At 42.3% G+C, this 19,951-nt stretch overlaps 1 protein-coding gene across 6 annotated transcripts in view; it reads right to left on the reverse strand.

Annotated features, from left to right (window-relative positions):
- Positions 1–19,951, reverse strand: part of MDGA2 (MAM domain containing glycosylphosphatidylinositol anchor 2) — a 2,250,375-nt gene that overhangs the window by 466,650 nt on the left and 1,763,774 nt on the right. The gene's annotated exons all lie outside the window — the stretch shown is intronic.

Below are 19,951 nucleotides of genomic sequence, written 5' to 3' on the forward strand. Positions count from 1 at the left end.
ACAAAGAAACCTATTTCTCCAGCTATTAATGCAAGAGATCAAAATAAAAATGCAATTGATCTATTGAAACAACACATGATGGAAATACTGTATAGTCAACGAAAACTCCAACGTTATATCAATGTTCTCTTAAACACTAAAGTACAATAGAAAGAAGACTTAACACTACAGATGCACATAAAAATGAGAACTAATAGAAAATCAATGTTCTAACTACACTCTCGAATATTGACCATCATCAGAAATATGAGCACAAAAGGAATTTTAACACAGATTAAAGTTCCAAATATACCACTGTTGGGACTCAATCCTAAATATCAACTGCAGCTGTAATAAGGCCAACATGAAACCTGTGTATTCAACAATCAAGACTGAATACACTTTTCCAAGTCAGTGAATAAAGACATGTGCAAAATGTGCACATGGAGAGGACGCACACATATGTCTGTCTTCGGGAAGCCTGGGAATTGGGGAGTCATGTGAAGAGGGATGCCAGGGCGCCTGTAAAATCGAATATATTGAAAGCCTTTGGCTAAGAATGGCACTAATCATGGCAGTAGTTTTAAACATGTATTTTCTCAAAGAAGACACCAATCATCCTGCGACACACAGCCAATTAACATGTAAAGAATTCTTGAAATTCTTCACATAGTCCCACATTTTCGATCACTAACATTAAACACATATTTGACCTCTTTCCTAATTAAATAAGGAGGGGAAATAGACAATTCAGCAAGTAGAACTCTGACTGCTGGTGCAAAGATTTTTGCTGCCTGGGCCATATCTTCCTCCGGACAAAGGAGCTATATTTTGCTGCATGCAGGTTGCCCTGGACAAATATGTTCATATTCAAAATCACCTGAATTTCATGGTGTATGAAGTTTGTCAAGCTATCAAACCTCTACCGTGATCTGGCATAGAAGATTAACGCCAGCGGGAACGGCGTGACAAGGCAGGCTGCCATTTGCATCAGGAAACTGATCCAAGACCTGCTGCCATGCCGGAACCTGGCGAAGGCTAGTGGCATGTTCGCCATCCAAAAATCTATCTAGCACGATGAGATGCTGCACCAGAAACAAAAAACACATTTTAGGAGGAGGCCTACCCATGCTACAAATAGAAAAGTATATATTTCTCCATTGAACGCAACTCTGCTATAAAAAGCAAGAATACTATTTCTAGAAGAAGGCCAACCAGTGCTAAAAAGAGCAAAATATACATCTAGTGGGGGTGAGCATCACCCTAGAAATAGACCACTAGTGTTTCATGCACAATGTCCTTCCACTTTTGAAATTGTATTTAATCTAGCACTCCTTAAGAGAAAAAATAAAAATGTTGTTTATAACATTGGTGGTACCAAATTGAAAGGCAATATTGTCAAGTACACAAGAGGACAAAAAACGTAATGACAATAGATGAATAGGCAAACATTTAATATTTCCTTTTTAATAAAGAACATATGAAAATGGCAGTTACCCGAGGAGAAGAATCTGGAGGAAATAAGCAGGATGTTTCTTCAGCCATACTCGAAGGGCGGATATTAAACTGGGAATGAAAACATACCTTAAAATGGATAGGTAGTGAATGGAGTGGCCAAATAGGAAGAAAGCTCAAAAACAGCTTTGGTTATTGATGGTAACCACAGACAGAATCACAGGCAGTCTTTTCTTCCATTAAATTGTATTTTTTTTTAAAAATTAAATCGTAAACAATGTTTTGTTCTCTTGGGCATTCACAGCTAACAGTCCAAAAAGAGCCACACGGAGAGAGAAAAACTTTCTGATACCTCACAAATATTCGGGGCCATATGAGTTAATGAAGGGTACACGAGGCACACCAGCGACCATTGAATCAAATGAGAAGTATCTGCACACTGTGCCCTTCAGTGTCATTTTGAGCCTGGATCATTTGCGCTGAAATTGGAAACGGCAGCAGAAGAAAAAAAAATAACTGTACAGCTACTTGAGAAAACAAGGTAGAAAAGATGAGACAAATTGTAATGTTGAAGGACACGGAAATGGAAGTGATAGATTAGGGGACTGTGCAAAACGACTGTTTTTCAGGAGATCTGAAGTGGTTCAGCAACTCCCATATGTTATCCAGGCAATCGAGTGTACGGCGAAGTGACATGAAGATGACAAAGTGGCCATAATGATCCCACTACATAAGAATGGTAACAGGAACAAGTGCCAGGAACCAAGGGTCGTTTATCCACTTGGTGCATGAGGAGAAGCTGATCACCGCTAGAAATAACGATTGAAGTATTAGAGGAGACATCAATGTTCTGTTCTGAATTAGATGAAATGCTTCATATGATCAAGGAAAATATACACTTCTCCAGTTTTCCTTTTTTTCAATCTCTCAAAATTTCTTGTCCATTTATATTACAGTGTGTGCATTGTGACTGTACAGTAGCAATTGGTCAGCAGCATGATAGCAGGCTATACTCTGAATTTCTGCACTCAATGTTCTGTGTTATGAATTATCTGAACTCAATGGCTGGGTTCAATCACATTTCCAAGAGATCCATTGACATTGTGCACGCTTCAGCAGCAATACATCGGTGTATTTGTAAAGCACACATTCACCACCGAAAGGGGCATCTTGGAGCTAATAACAGATGTTTACCGTCACCCAACTTAATGGTACTCATTTTTTTGACCTCAGAAGGATGAAGGGTTGAGTGGACCTGCCGGGATTCGAACCTGCGACCATGAGGTCAAACACAGACCTCTGTAGTGGATGCATTAGTCCACTGAGCCACAGAACCAGCATATCAATACAAGATGCAGTAGGGTTAAAATCAGAAAACAGCATGTGCAAAAGCAGAATGTTTGATCAATGAAGCTGTAAATAAGTCAACGATCGAAAACATATAGGAGAGCAACCAATGCCCTTCGTGTTTTAAAATTATGCAACCTAAGGCAGAAAAAAACAAATACCTACAAAAAAGGAACAAACAAGCTCGAGCAGTAGTATGCATGGCCACAGGGTCTGTACATTGAGCGCAACTGGTGTTACTTTATGTTAACACATTCTTAAAGATGTATATTGTGATTTTACTGAATCCATCAATTCTCTGTGACCAGAAATATACAACCCCTTCCCATTATTTAAACCCCCCCCCCAGACTACCAATGAATATAGTGGGCCCCCTAGGAACATCAAAACGAGGGAGTATGTTCATACTCGTGATTGTAGATTATGCTACTGACTATCCCAATGCATTTCCTTTCAGTAACACCACAAGTCGGCAGATACTTAAACATCTACTTCCCTTCCTATCATGAGTCAGGTTCCCAAAGGAAATCCTTACCAACCAAGGCACGTTTATGCCAAAAATCATGCAAGATGTAAAAGAGGTGCGACACATCAAGACCCAACATACGTCTGTGTGCCATATCCAAATACATGGCCGTGTGGAAAGGTTTAACCAGACCGTAAACAATACTTCTCCACAAATTAGTAGAGGCTCATGGTAGGAATTGGGATGTTGTGATTCCCTAGGCTCTCTTTGAGGTATGAAAAACCACTTGGGCGGCTCCATGTATTCCCCTTTCAAATTGATATATGGACTAGAACCCCGATATGTGCTGGATATGATAAAAGAGACTTGGGAAGAGAGACAAGAGGCCACCCTACCTATTTGCCAAAAAGCTCAGACGCTAAAATCGCATATGGTTGTTATCGTAAAACAGTTAGGTAGAACCCAAAACATCAAAAGACCCTACATGACAGAAAAGAGGTAGCCCAATCTTTCTCCATTGGGGAATCTGTCCAAGTTGTCCTTCCCACATCTGAGAACAAAATGATCTCGAAATGGTACGTCTCTATACAATTCTTGAGAAAAAGGTTCCCTTGAAGTATGAAGTGGCACAACCAGATAAACGCCAGAAGTACACATTTATAATTTGAACTTTTTGAAAGAATTGAAGGTTGACCCGATAGAGGAGACAACTGTAACCATGGCCACCCTCTTCACAGACCAAGACCTAGAACATCAGTTGAACCCTCAACATTTACTACCCTCCCAACAAGAAGATCTACCTGATCTCCCAAACCAATTTCCAGAGGTCTTCTCAGAACAACCAAGGAGACAACATAATTGTTATCATTATATCAGAACTGCAGCCTGGCCAACGGTAAACCTAAAACCATACCAGATCCAAGAGGAGGCCAAGAGAAAAATCATTGAGATGGAGCTCCACAAAATGTTCATGGCTAACCTCATTGAGCCCTCTGAGAGCCTGTGGTCCTCCCCCATAGTGTTTATGGCAAAACCAGACAAGAGTTGGAGGTTCTGCATTGATTTCAGAAAGCTAATCTCCATATCTTCGTTTGGGAACTACCCCATGCCACACATTGACAAACTCACTGAGAAGTTAGGGTCATCCAAATACATTTGCACCTTCGACATAACCAAAGGATACTGGCAGGTACCCCCAAACCCCCACCTCGGGAACCTGAGAAACCCGAGAGGGTAAGCGGCCCCTGTAAATCAGAACGAGAGAAATAAAAATACTTTGAATTAAGCAAGAGCGTGGGATCCCCTCTACTAAGAACGAACATGGGTCAAATACCCTGTTCTATGGAATTTCACCCATTCCGGAGGGTCAATAAGCACATTGTAGCTTGCTGCACACTTTACAGAGAAGAAATATCCATTTATCTGTCTGGTCACACCGACAAGTGCAGTTCAGCTCCAAAATGCTAGGCAATTCTCCTCCGAACAAAAGTACCATCAGCAAACCCAGACATTTAGCCTCCTCAGTGAGGCGAAGCTAAGCCTTTCTAAAGCACATTTTGAATTGATGTTGGGAGAGCCAACAAGGCTATGAGAACATGGAAAACCAGAGAGAGCAAGCACCCTTTGAATAAGAATTAGAGTGCCATGAACACTTGGAAACAAGGCTGTGTGAGGGGTCAGTAATCATCATCAACAAATACCTTTATTCGGCCATCAGACCATCAAAGTACACCCTAACATCTCAAAAACAGTTAATTTAATATAACAATACAGAGGCAGTGTAGCATTTGCAAAAACTCCCAAAAAGTGCTGCTAGTCACAGTGGGGCTCAGCAGTTCAAAACCCCCTTTATGTCTTCACATAGCTATTTGAGAACCCTGCATCCCTGAGCCACAGTGGTTGCCCGTTTGCCCTTTTCCCTAATGGTGTTATGTTGTCACCGGATAAAACAGACTTGTGATAGCTGTATCCTGAATAGTGAATGGTACTTAAGTCAGAGTCAGGGCTTATTATGGTCATACTCTCCCAGAATTCCAACTTAACAGAGTCATGGGTGCTATCACCCTCAGTGTGCAGTCTGGGGCAATTCACTATGGCTTCACTGGTCACAAAGAAACATCCCCTTGCAGTATGGAGCCAGTGCAAACATTTGTTTAGGAGTGCACCCATTGGTTCTCGTTGATTAGGTACCCTGTGGAGAAGTACAATGCCCCTCCTTGGCCCCCCCCGGACTATGTTACTGGGCATCCCTTCTCCAATGGGTGGTCTACATGCTCTACGTTCGGCGGAATTAAGGACATAATTTCTCACTATATTTGTGTCCCTACCCTCCCATTTTGCATGCAGTATAATGGCATTAGGAGTCTTATTGGGTTCCTTGGACGTGTGCTGCGGGGCGAGTTGCTCGTCTTGGTTTCATGTCATAAGGATGTGCGCATGCTGCTCACACTGGGTAGTGCCCTCGGGTGGTTTGGTAGTATGACCTTTATAGGCATCAATATTTAACAGTCAATGGGCCTTTTGTAGTGAGTATTGCTAGCTCCTCTACTAGTTTATGAGGCCCCATTGAATTCACACGGCCATGGCAAAACTCGCCCATGACTCCCCCTCCTCCTCCTCTCCTTTGGGTGGGCTTTTATCAAGACCATTAGCAGATTCTTTATAGCTGACAATATCTGCTTGCAGTTGCATCCTTGGTTGATGCATGCCACCTTGGAGAATAGATCAACAATGGGCAAAACACATTGGCCTGGTTCATTAGTAACAAGGGATGGTGCTGTATCTTCCACAACTGGCATCAATCCTAGCTCTGGATCATGACTAGTCAACTCAGATGTGGGTTGAAGGGTGTCAGCATTAATGGCAACAGGTAGAGTGGAGGAGGACTTGTAGGGCAGGGAAGGGTCAGCAAAGGTTATCAATAGAGAGCCATCCCCGCTCCCCACACCTTTATCAAGACAGGTATGGAGTCCTGGGGCAATAGACAACCCCTCGTTCATTTGAAGTTCAGCTTGGATTTTAACGGTGGGTTTCTCTACGGGGCATACCCCCCCATCAGATCCCCCATACTGATGGTGGTCTCTCCGTTTACATTACTTTTGTGTTCTTTAGTTTTGTTTGTTGCTCCCACACAGATATCCTGATTTGTCCTGAGGAACTGATGAATTTCTTTTATCAGAAAGTAGGCATATCCCATAAACCTGATAGGGTTGCAGACTTTTTCTATGGCAGTACTGACTGTCTCTGCACCATATGTGGGAGGAGGGCAGGTTGCCAGCTTTCGCCTCACAGTCAAGATCTTGCATTTGGGATCTGTACAGTCTTGCATGGTTGGGGCAGAAAGAGTAGCAGAGTACAGTGAAGATATAAGGGGAGTGGGGGGGCTCCAAGCAGCTCAAAAGGGGTGTTAATATAATCCACTAACAGGGATTGGGTTAAGTGCCCCTCCACCACCCCAACCTGGCCTTTCTCCGCTCCCTTGTTCTCCCACCTTGCGATGTGCTTTCAATGCTTCCAATGAAATTCAATGATGTTCCTCAGTTGCTGTGTTCTGTGCTCAGACTCAGCGATGTGACGCTTCCATCTCCGCTTTAGTTGTTGATGCACCGCTCACCTGGCTATCGTGGGACACCTCTGCGGAGCACAACGGCCCATGCCCTTGATCCCAGTAGGCTTCATCCTTGTGGACTGCTTGCAGTCCTTTAAGTGGATAGGGTTGCGGCCGAGCCTTGAACCCGGCAACAGAGGCCCTCCCGGGCAAAAACAGAGCAGATACCGTAGGGCAAAACCCCACTCCCTTGATCCCTGTGAAAGTTCAGTAATTCTAGGTGGACAACTGCTTGTGTTTTTCTCAGAATTAAACAATTAAAGATAAAAAAAAAATGCAAATAAATCCTTGCTAAACCTACTCTATCAGGTAGTTCCCTACATAGACTAAGAGCTAAGGGATAACTCCTAACAAACAGAACTGGCCATCCCACTAAACAACAAAACATTCACAGTAATCATAAACAACATACAATAAGTGAATAACCAACAACCACTAATTTGGATGACCTTAACCTTTCCTCAGTAAATCCCTTCCCCAGGATTGTTCAAAGTCAATTTTCACCAAATATTCAAAACGAAAAGTAAAGTCTTGAACCAGTTATTATAAGTTCCAAATGAAACAAAAGTTCACCAAAAAAAAAATACACTGGGAACAGTTCTTCAGCTTTCTGTTGAAAAGATCCCCTTCAAATTCAAGCCAAGAAAATAGCACCTATGGTAATCCTGGATGTCTTCCTTCCAAGATTGTTTTGCCACAGTTCAAAAGAATAGATTAGTAACCTCTGCAGTACATTTGGTATAATTGTCAGGATGCTTCTTCTTGGAGTGTTGCTTTCCTCTTGACAACCACCCTTCTATTACTGTTACTGTGGAAACAGACTCCTTAGTTCCACAGTATGCCACTACTTCAATGTGACATCCACTGACAATATTATACACAACCACAGTTCTGGTACTTCTGCTTCAACTTTATACTTCAGGATGAATAGGCATTTTAAAGACAAGACACTTCGACTTCTATAGGTAGGCAAGGCACGCTTCTTTACCTAAGCTACAAGAAAAAGCCACCTCTTCTGTCTGCCTTACTGCCACAAGGGGAAACTTCCTCTGCTTCCAGACTGAATTTCTCTCCAATTCAACAGTCTCAGCATCACAGATTATTTGTCCAATTTTTTTACAAGCACCCACCTCTCTTCCCCAGCTTTGTTTGCACCTTCTTGGGTACAGTAGCTACCTTGAAGCTGAACTGCCACACTTCCAACTTCACATGGCAATGTCAAACTTGTAACAGAGGAGACTGGACCTTTAACAACTTCATCAGCTAGGTGGATATGGTTAAACCGGCTTTTCTTTACTATAGAAAGGGTTTGCTTCTTGGCTTGGGTAATGCTTGTTCTTCTTGTTAATACAACAACTTCTGAGTTCAAAGAATATTTGTTCTTAATGCTACAAATTTCTATCTTCAAAGGAGAAACAGATTAAGGCACACCCGACCACTCTTTAAGGTAGATCTTTATCCTTAAGTGTCTGTAAATGTTTGTATTAACACATATTAGCATGGAGACACTTTCACACTCTGATCGGGAATCACAATTGGTCAAACACGACGTCCCTTTGATGCCGTAAGATCTTGTAACAATTGTGAAAGTCTGAGTTAGGGTTTTCAGATTAATTTATAAAGCATTCTCCCTTCTATTAGAGACACGCGACCACCCCGACACATTAGGACTTCAACAATGGAAATTAAATGCTTTCCTTTGTACGTGAGCACCAAGTGCAAGTGATACATTTCCATTGAAAAGAAAAGCTTCCACAAAGACAAACAATTCATACTCTCTTCTGTCCATACGCAAGCTTCTTTAGAGCTGTAACAGTTACTGACCAGGTTTTTCGAGTGAAACTGAATGCCCAATCTCACTCACTGGCTCCAGGAACACTGTGGTTGTGGGCTGCTTCCACATCCCGACTTCTTCTTCTACTACCACACCCCTCTGCAGCACGGGTGTTTCCGATCCGGCCATATCAACGAGGAGTCTCCTTTACTCCGCTGTCCCTCGGCTGGTTTATTTACACATGTCTCGTGTTGCAGCTCGATTACGTCTCTGCAATTACAGCCACTAGGTGTATCTGGGAAGACCTTCAATCTCAGCACATCTCTCAGCGCAGCAACGGCAAGGCATGGCGGGAACCATTCAGAGGATCCTTTCTTATGAACCAGAAAAGTTTACAGAAAATCTGTGAACTATTTTTTATCTCTTGACAAACTTGAATCTAACGAAGAGCTACCCCAGTGATTGGGCCAGACAGAAGCCTAAGATAGAAACCATTGCACCAGTCTCGTTTAGTTAACCTTTTCCCCACAGTGGTAGGGCAAGATTAGTTGGCTAGGCTTTGGATTAAAGACTATTTTTCTTTTGATGAGCACCATTAGTTTTAGTTTATAGGTAGGGAATTTCCCTCATAGTGATAGGGCAAGTAAGGAGTGTTATTTATTTTAAATAAACACCCTTGAAGAAATGTCAGTCATTTGTCCAAGACCTCCTTCTGGTTCGCGGCAGTTGCCAGATGCGTTTCCAACATGCAATAAAACAAGAAGAATATATATCTACAGAGCTTGAAAAAATGGGCTATTGCTGTATGAGTTCAAAAGATTGGAGTGACCTGCAAGAGCTTTATATTGGGCAGTTTCAACATTCATGGGAGAATTGTGGGGTAGTCACCAGATTTCTCCTTGTCTATCCACAACACATGCTGAACAAAGGCATGAACATTAGACTTTACAGATGCAATCACAGAATACTAATTAAACGTAACCTTTTTGAAGGTATACGAACCGCTCTGATGCTTAACTTACGACAATGTATTACGTTTTGTCGGGATTATATTTATTTGTGAACCTCTTGCATTATTTCATAGGTTGGGATTGTTATCTTGCATTCTATGTGAAGAAATGGAACCTAGACGCCTAGCTCCTTATGTTTCATTGGAGAAAGCAAATAACTAGGGGCAGGAGAAGGGCAAGAGAGTGGGGGTGAAAGGAGGATGAAGCTGTGCTCAGTGACAATGCTAGCAGCAATGCTAAGTAGGAAGAGAGAGGCCCCAATACTCATGAGAGTGTATCAAGGCTCTGTCAAATCTCTATCATTTGGAGCTAAACCACTGGATATTCCAGGTGTGTACTTCAATAGGCTGCCATGAACACCAAGGCCCCCATTTCAGTGATCCAAAACCTTTATAGTCTAAATGTATAGCACTCTAGCTCTTGTCTTCATATAACCGTGCAGCAAGTGCACTGGCTGCTTTAGTTTGCTAAAGAACCACCTAAAAGCCACAACTGTTGGATTGGAGAACAGATGGGAGGTAGATTTGATATTAGGAACACACAGCTTGAAGCTATTGTTTATCTTGTTTTAAATATATATTGACCACCCATGGCCATGTCATTTGAATCCACGTCCTGTCCCTCCCTACCCAAAGCACACCCTGCTCGAATTTCTTTGAGCTAACTGTGATGAAACCAATGGAGTTATCACGGATTCCCCGGCAGTGACCTCCTCCCATGTAGCCAGGGAACAGCAGCCGCTACCTGACTGAATCCTAACCCTGGGGAAGGTTATACGGGGGAGGATCACATGGGAGGAGACAACTATTGGGGATGTCATGACTTCATTGGCTGAAACACATTACCCCGTTACCCATGAGGAAGACCCTCTAATATCCAAGTTCTTAATGGCATGGTGTCAATCTAATCAGGCCCACACCTTTGACCCAAACACCCACAACTCACACATAACACCTTTTGTTTCTAATTTGCCGTTATATTAAATCTATGCGACAAACCAGTTAAAAGTCCAAAGACAATCATGGACTCCAACTCCCATAACTGCCCAGGCACTGAGACAAGGAGGAGGACGAGGTAGTGTGTGCAAAGTGACAAGAGCTCAAAATACCACATGCAGACAAGTTGTTTTTCCAAGTCTCCGGTGTGCAGGACATGTAAAGATGGCTACCGCACTACTGAGTTGAGCAGTACAGGAGAAGAAGTTGCCACCCATGCTGAGGCTCACAAACGCGAGGCACACCAACGGGGCTGGTGAAATCGAGAACGTCGCTGGGAAAGGAGGAGAAACGCAGCCTGCGAGCAAGAAAGGCTGTGGAGATGCAGGAGCTCCTGGAGGTTGGGGCCCTCGATGAGACAGCGTTCTCCAGCCCGGGCCGAAGAGGAAAGGTGACGTGTGACCGCGGAGCCATGCAGGATGCTGGAAGAATGTCCACACACTCCAAAGTGGAAAGCGGCTGAAGGAACCTCACTGCAGAGCCGCAAACAACAGAGGCGCTGGAGTTAACCCATGAGTCTGCACAAAGCAGCTGGGGACCCCGGGACGTTCAGACAATCGTTCCAACAAGTGTTTGAATGGTACAAGATTGCTGATGCAGAAAATACACAAAGTTTGTTTGAATGCAATCAAGGCAAAGTACTAATTCAATACCCAATAAGAAGAATGTTTGAATGCAGACAAGACAAAGTACAAAGATAAACCCTAATCAAGTATAGATGCATGAGATGCTAATGTTGGGAGAAGTTTGAGTAAATGTTACCATAGACAGATATACCAAGCACCTCACGGTATATGCTGTTGTGGTATAGCCAAAGAACTGTGAAACACATAATAGGTCCTGGCAGGCGAGTACAGCAGGCAGCTGAAATTGTATCAACATTCCTGGCAGGGGAGTATACCAGGTGATCTGCAAAGTGATAAGATAGTCTACAGATACACTCTTAACACTATTACAGATCTTTTTGCTTGAACAAGACCTTTGTGAGTCCAGTGAAGACAGAAAGTAACTGTTAAGAGAAATGTGTGCCATCCGGTTTAAGAATCCATGGGAAGGAGACCACCCTCTGGATCCAAGAGTCTTTACCTTTGATAACATTTTTGTTGCAGTCATTCTTATACTTTTGGTTTTAAACACTTTTTTCCCCACATCAAGTCAAGGACATTTCCTTGCACCCTTTGTCGTTTTGTTTATAGGGTGAGGGTCAGGATAGGACATTTTGGACAAAAGGACGGTTTTCCTGTTACTGACATCCTGACACAGGCAGATTTTAGTTTTAGTTTCTAGTTAGGGAAGTTCCCCTATAGAATAGGCCTACAGAGATTAGCCATTATTGTTTAATAAATGCATCTGAAAGAGAAAATGACAACATAACCTTATTATGCAGTAACATCTAACATGATATATAAGGCATGCCATTGCTACTTGTAAGGAACCTTGTGCAAGTGAATGGTTTCAATGGAGCTGGAAACGTGCTCCTGAAAATTATGCATTATGCATTAGATTTATAAATTGCATGTGGGTCTTTGCAACATTTCCTTGTGCTTAACTCCAGTTAAAAATAACCATTGCCAAAACGAACTGATTTTGCTTCTGAATAGGAATTAGATAGGCATTGCCAGCACTGACATCATAGCTAATCACACACTTCTTATGGCAAGGAAGTTATGGCAGTTCTTGGCAAATGCCCACCAGTCTCATGCAGACAAACCGAAAATGGTTCACTTTGCTAATGCTTGTTTTTATTCCAATGTGAACTTTTTGTTTCTTCTTGGACTGATTTTTTAAAATGTTTTTATCAAATGAAATAAATGGATTTTAATCAACATCCCCTTTCTTCTAAATAAACTGCAGCTTTTCTTTTTCAGAATTATGACAGAAAAACCCCATCACATGGCCTCGTTATAAGATGGGAGGTAAGAGTGAACATTGTTTGTGTTTGCATATACTGCCCATTTTTCCCACGTGCAAGATTATGAGTTAAAGTGTATTTACAACATGCAGCGTTCTTGGCAATACTGATTGGAGGAAATGCTACCTGATTAGGAGGTTGAACGAATAGCTCATAAAACACCCTGCTTGGTCCATCTCAAGAAAAGAGATGGAGAAGTTGAGAAAAATTGAAAAAGCCAACCAAAGGGGCTTACTTTTCTTTTTTGCTTATGTGTTCATATGAGCAGTTATTTCTCTGCATGTAAAGGAACAGATATGTTGTTGAGACCTCTCCAAGTCTTTTCCAAGGGAATGCAGAGAAGGCTAAAACATTGCCTTTTTCTAAATTAAACAAAAAAATAGTGAATAGAAAATACATCAACATTTTCAGAAATACAGCATGCAGTATTTCTGAAAATCTGCACCCATTACCAGCAAGCCATCGGATTTCCTATAATCAGGCGGATTCTAAGAATTCCCACATAGAGTAACAGTAATTACTGGATGCGTTAATTCATGGAAACAATTCAACAACCCCACAATGAGGGCAAAAGCATTCTTTTTAATGTTTTTCTTTTGCACATGGGTTTCATGTAATGGATTCCATCCTATGCACCTGTTTAGACTGCTTATTCTATGCTATGTTGTTACACATATGCAGAGTGTGATTTCCTTTGTTTTTTAGACATTGCCCAGCGCTGGCCTGTTTGGTGTGTTTACAAAGAAATCCAAAAGATAAGCCGCTGAACAGGCAAAATGGCAACCAGACCTCCAGTACATGACCACAGTTGTTACTACAGGGATGCCTGATCATGTGTAATATGCAATAAACACATCTTTGCTCGCCTTTTCCTTGATTTACAATTTTTCCACTTTTTCAATGCCTCAGTCATTTTTGCAAGTACTTTTTCTGAGGTTAGTGACATCAAAAACACAAGGGGCCTTATGATCGGAGTATTGACAGTGCAACTTTGCACAGCATTAGCACTATGGCAGAAAAACGATTTTAAAGCATTTTTAAGCCAGGGCAAACACCTCTGCCGAAAGGGGAGGAAGGAGGGGTTGGGGGTAAGACTAATGCAAACATTGCCCTGGTGCAAAAATGCATTGAAAAACTACATGTTTGCCCAAATGCTACTACCATGCAAGGATTTCTGTGATGAGGCCAGAACACGTTATCTGATATAGGTTATAAAAGAAGAGCATAAACTGAAATTTTATTTTCTTCCAATTTTAAAATGAAGGAGGCACGGCAATCACGCTTTTGAAAAGTATTTTAATACCAAGAAAAAACAAAAAAAAAAACCTCAGGTTCTAGAAACATTCTTCGACTGGACATTTGTTTGCTATTTTTTATCTAATGTAAGAAAGAGACCAGAGGGTGTCTTACCCGCTAGTCCCCAGGAATCTCTCTCTCAGGTGGCCAGGAAACGGCCTTCACCTTTGGATCAAGACCCTGCGGGTGGACCAGTGCGGGATGATAAACTGGGTGAGGGGTCTTTGGTGAGATGCAGTATTCCCCCATTTTTTATTCATCTCCCCTATCCTATTTTGTAGGTCTCCGAGGTCCCAACTTCCCGCCTCTCTTTTTTACACAAACACTGGGCCGAGAAAGAGGGTGACAGAGTAGCAAAACTAACTCTCATACATCATACTGGACATGTCCCGTTAATCGGGTCAGGCAAAGTCAGACACTTAACATTAAGTGCATACACCCGATACCAGTATGCTCTCCTCACACCAATAAAAGGCAGAACCTAAAGACACACTTTGAGCAAGGCAGAACACGAGTTCAAGCAGGACTTCTGGGGCAAAGGCAAAGCTACTGGAGCAGAGCGGCGTACCAAGGGATGAGAGCAGGGGGTCGAAAACCTCAAGAGTTCCCTACTGGAGGCCGTTGCCTCCGACAGGCCGCGAAAGACACATGGAGAAGGCAAGATCCTGCAAGTGAAGACTGCTATGTGTTTCAAGGAGGCTAGCGACTCTGCCGGGTGAACGGCAGAGTTGGGGAGGCAAGGCCAAGCCTGTGGTACTAACCTTGACTAGTGAATTGGAAATGGTAAAACCAAGAAAGAAGCGCACACAACCAGTAAATTGGCAAGTGACCTGAGAGACAGGTGTGTGTTAAAGAAAGTTTGAAGTGGCAACATTATATTGCAAGTGAAGGCTGCACGCGTGTGGATAAGAAGCAAGGAAAGGCAGACCTGTGAATGAACTGAAATAAACACAGCTTTGGATTCAACAATACTGAGTAACGGTGTGGTCCGACGAAAGGAATTAGCCCACTCTCTGTGAAAGGTCCATTGCTTATAACAATAAAGCAAATGAAGTGCACAAGCAAAGTAAGCAGAATCACCTCCTAGAGAAGGCGAGAGTGGAAGTTGAATCTTGAACTTTTAGTCGAAGTGGTCCTGCAGAGGTATGTAAAGAAAGACACACACATTTGAAAGTTGTCGACACCCAAAAGTGGTCTGAGCCCGATTGAGGGAGACTTGAAGTGTAATACGCTTGGGGAAGGGTGTCCTTTTGCAAGTTTTGTTGAACGTTGTGCTGAAGAGGTCTGAGCCCGATAGGGGGGGGGGGGGTCCCTGTGAACTGTGTTTGAAGAGGTCTGAGCCCGACAGAGGGGCACCTACGTGAAGTTTGTGTTGTAATATCTTTTGGAGGTCTGAAAGAGAGACTTTAACGTGGAAGGCCAGGCGGGCCTCGATCCACGTTTTGTAATTGTTTATTGCACTGAGAACCTGAGCCAGAGTGTGTCATCCTGAATACAAAGACAGCCTTACTCTGTGGGGTCCAACGCGGGGAGGAGAGCTGATTCAGCTACCTTTATTAATTTGAACGCTGATTTTTCCTTTACATACATTTCCCCTTTAAATACGTTTTGTACAAGAGATGGAGCAGGCGTTCGGTTTTGTTAGCATATGCCATTTTGATTTGATAGACTCCACTAGGACTGTTTCATTGTTTGATGGTAGAGACTCCTCCCATCTCGGTTGTTCAGCAGAGTAGGAGTTTTCCAACCTCAGAAACTTCAATAAAAGGTTTTACAAATTATACCTATTGTGTCTGTGTCATACTTGTGATACCTTGCCTCCCCCACACTACCGAATAACAGTCTTCATTACATTAAAGAAACCACAGATAACCCGCCCTTCCAAATAACTCAAAGGGCCTGATTAAGAGAATCATTTTATAATGGCACAATTCCATAGGAAAACGCTCTGAATAAGGCCCTAAATCACTTGCTTTCTTCGTTATCTGCCCAATCTGAGCCACACCTCTTTTTCCAGATAATATTACTACACGTCCTCCCAGTACAGCAGCTTTGGAAACACTGGGACTAAGCTCCATTTATGGAAGATGAATGTGAATGTTTTGTCCAGGTACGTCATTAAGATGTAAACATTACATGTATTCATAGGATTTTCTTAATGAGCATTTTCTACCAGATGACCAGCAAATATATCAGCCCACATCCCAGCATGAGACCCACAAACCTCAACATTAGGCCGGTCATTCTGCAAAAGAATTTCTGGGGAAAAGACATTCAGGGACACCCTTTGCTATGAGACATCAACAGTGAGACAGCAGCCTAAAAAAAAGTGGCTCTTCTAAAAGAATTTCAAAAAAGTAAATAACCTTTGATTGTCAAAATGCAATAAAATCACATACGGTTTCCAGCATATTTATTTTGTATAAATAGTAAATGGTCAGATGCATACCACAAGTGCAACGTGCTGACCTCGGCAACGGGACAAATTGCCAAGATCCCTTGCCTCCTTCTAGGTTTGATAAATCCAGTACCACAAGTGGCTAATAAGAACATTGATTAGTACAGTGCTTAGAAGCCGTTCATCTGAATTCATTTTGGTAATTTTTTAAAGCATTTGTTATTACCTTTTTTTTTGGTTTAAATATCCTGTAGCTACCAAGCCCCCACATCAAACATCAGAGTAACTATGTGCTAGTCCTGCCCATACCAAAGGTATGCTGGTGAGTTGGGAAGTGATCAAGGGTGAAGGCGTTTGAGAAGCAAAAAGAGTAATGTGTCATCACATGAAGTCTGGAATGAGAACACATGCACATATTACAGAGGTGAGGGTCTCCAAACATACATGCAAGAAGAGGAATATGTTCCTTGTCATAAGAACGAATGAGGGATTCATCAGCTTCATTGACAGACAATGAACATGTATAGCCACATTACAGTGCAGCACTGAACCCTTCCAAATCAACACACTGAATAGTGTAATGCACAAAAAGGATGTCACTGCAAAACCTAGGGCACAGATTACAGGGACATACTAAAGTACCCATAGGACAAAACAGTGCACCAGGATAAAATCGATTGTATGAATGTAAGAGCCATTTTAGGATACTGAGATATCACATGAGTGAGGGTTTGTATAAGACATAATGAATGGCAAATGCAAAACACAAGAGCAGTTGTTAATATAACAATATAGACCGAGCAAGGGGTCGTTATTGCAGGATAATGGCCCACCATCAAGTTATGGCCCGAGGCAAAGCTGATGGTCATAATTTGGGGAAGGGTCCTTATCCCAAGTGTTAATGACCCCTACCGAGGTCTTTAAGGCTATTAGCACATAGTTGTAATAGCAATGTATGTTTTGGATTTCCAGTGGATAAGTGCAAAACATTGAAATCGCAACTGAAGTAAAAAGCAAACTGTTAGTAAATCAAATGTGGCTTTATTCTGTAGTGTTTAAATAACAAGCTTGTCTTCATAGTTACACATTATAATTGCAAACCTGGTTCATCTGGAACAGGCTTACCATGAGCATGGATTAGGTGCAACAAACAAGTACATTATTTCTCTTAAAGAAAGTGAAAGGGTGTTCCCATGTGTCAGCTTTCTCTTTGGTGTTTTACAGCGAAATAAATATCCTCTCAGAGAAGGAATACATTTTTGAAACATATCGTAACCCAAAATTGATTTGTTGCTGTATTTAGAATGCAGTCAATGCCAGTAGTTACTGACTGCACTGCAGACAGTTTGATTGGCTGGGAAGAGGTAAATAACGATCTGCATATGCTAATAAAGCAGTTACAAATATTGCAGATTGCATAGAGGAGATGGCCACTTGAAGATATAAAAGTGAAAAACAAAAAAATAATCCTAAACCAAAAGTAGTGCCTTCTAAAAGAGGGGTAGGGGTTCCCACCATCAGAGCAAACAGAAGAGAGAAATAGATATAGTCAAAATATTGCTCTTAGGGATGGTCAGTTAGCAAGAGTCTTTGGTGATGACCGACAATGCAATCTTATTCCATTGGTAAAATATACTAACCATGGACTGGGATAAGCAAGCAGGTGAAGGAGAGCTCATGTTAAATTGTCCAAGAGAATGAGTACATCAATAGCACAACATTGAAGATACTTTGAAGATCAGAACATGCTAGGAAGGTGAGCATCCACATTGGCACCTGCAGTCAAATCCACTCACATAAACGCAGCCTGTCCTCACATATCTTACATGCCTGTGGGTACAGACTGCTTTCAGAGTAAGCATCCAGGGAGGATAAAGACCACCAGGGAGACATGGAAACCACGCTCCATACCAGTTACTACAAATACTATAACCACCTGCATTCAGATACTGTCTGTAAGGCATTGAAAATCCAGATGTTGGTGGAAAAAACATGCTTTATGAAAAGCAGTTTTAATAAGGCATTGGTTATCTCCCACGCATAATGTGATTATGGGCCTCATTACAACTGTGTCGGTCCGGAAACAACGGTGCCGGTAAGCTTACCGGCACCGTTTTTTCCAGACCAGCATATTACAACTCTGCGGGCGGGTGCCATCCCGCACAGCAAGGCAGACCTGCCGGGTGGAACAGCATCCACCCGCAATGTTTTCACGGAAGCATCGGCACCGTTATTAATGGTGCTGGTGCTTCTGTGGTCCCCATTCCCATAGAGCCTTATAGGACTCTATGGGAATGGCGACTTACAGTTTGCCAGTGCCTGACTTCCCGGACCATCGGGGTTGTAATCCCACAGTGTTACCGGGAAGTCAGGCACTGGTAAATCATTAAGGGTCTGGCCGCATCCTGCCGACACCACCAGCACGGTTACCGTCAGACCCGTAATGAGGCCCTATGTCTTCAGTTATACCATATAGGGCCTCTCTAATGTCGATAAATGAATGTGGGTCCATCTCCCTTGAAAAGACTATTCAGTTTGCCCAGTGTCTTCCATTGATCACGGTTTGGTTCAGGTAGGCTGTGAAATTGAAATGAGTTGTTAGCATCATCCCTCAGATGAGGGGAATGATTTCATATTTTTGAGGGATTTTCCACTGCTCTTCAATGTGGATCTCAGCACATTATTTATTACCCTAACCAACCCCCCCCACATATAAGTGTGATGAAATGTGCAGTAACAAATTCTGCATTTTCCTTTGTGCTATGTTCAGCTGCACATTAATGGGGTGATATACCCTTTGCCCTTGGTTTGAACCATAAACTTCAATATGTATTCATGTATTTCTTTTGTTTCGTTTGTAGTATGTTTCAATCAGTTTTCTATGTTCCCTTGCTGAATCAAACCAGAAGCATTGGGTTATTTGGTAGGGTATGTTTGGAATGTTCAGTCCATCAATCATTACAAAATTGTCATACTTACACAACTCAGAGAGTTTGAGCCATGTTCACCTGAGCGATGGGTTGCTGACTAACTCAGTTTGTAGATATTCAATCCAATTTAGTAGTGCTCTTTTTATTGATCATTGTCAGCCGGCACGTGTTTCGACCCTCAGGGGTGTTTCTCAAGGCATGTAGATTATGGATGCAGTAATTTCTCGAATGAGTGATCCAATATATCCTGCTCAGGAGGTCTGGACCAGTGGTCCAAGTAGGAGCCTGTGGAGGCCTAATAGTCCATGGATTTCTCTTTAGCATGTGAGCCCGGATGGGCTTGAGGAGTTCCTATTGCGGTCACAGCGATCTTTCGAAAGATCGCTGTGACCGGAATAGGAACTCCTCAAGTCCATCCAGGCTGGTCCATCCACTGGTGACCAGGATACATTGGACCACCCACTCAAGTAATGACTGCATCAATCATTTACATGCCTTGAGAAAGACCTCTGAAGGTCGAAACACATGTCGGCTGACACCTATCAATAAATAAATAAATAGGAAAGCCTGAAGTGATAGACTGGAGAGAGTCTGTAATTGATGAGTAATTATTTGAGGAAAACTACATTCCCAGTGTAGGACCATAGAAAGCACGAACCCAAGAGTACTGAACTACAGGTATTTATAACAGAGACCATCAAAGGAGATTATGTTAAGAAATAGGTGTACCAAAGAGAAACCTGTACACAAAGACTATCGGGAGAGAAGAAAAGACATGGGGA

Source organism: Ambystoma mexicanum, chromosome 14, assembly GCF_040938575.1.
Source record: "Ambystoma mexicanum isolate Mex_15411 chromosome 14, UKY_AmexF1_1, whole genome shotgun sequence".
Classification (NCBI taxonomy): Eukaryota; Metazoa; Chordata; class Amphibia; order Caudata; family Ambystomatidae; genus Ambystoma; species Ambystoma mexicanum.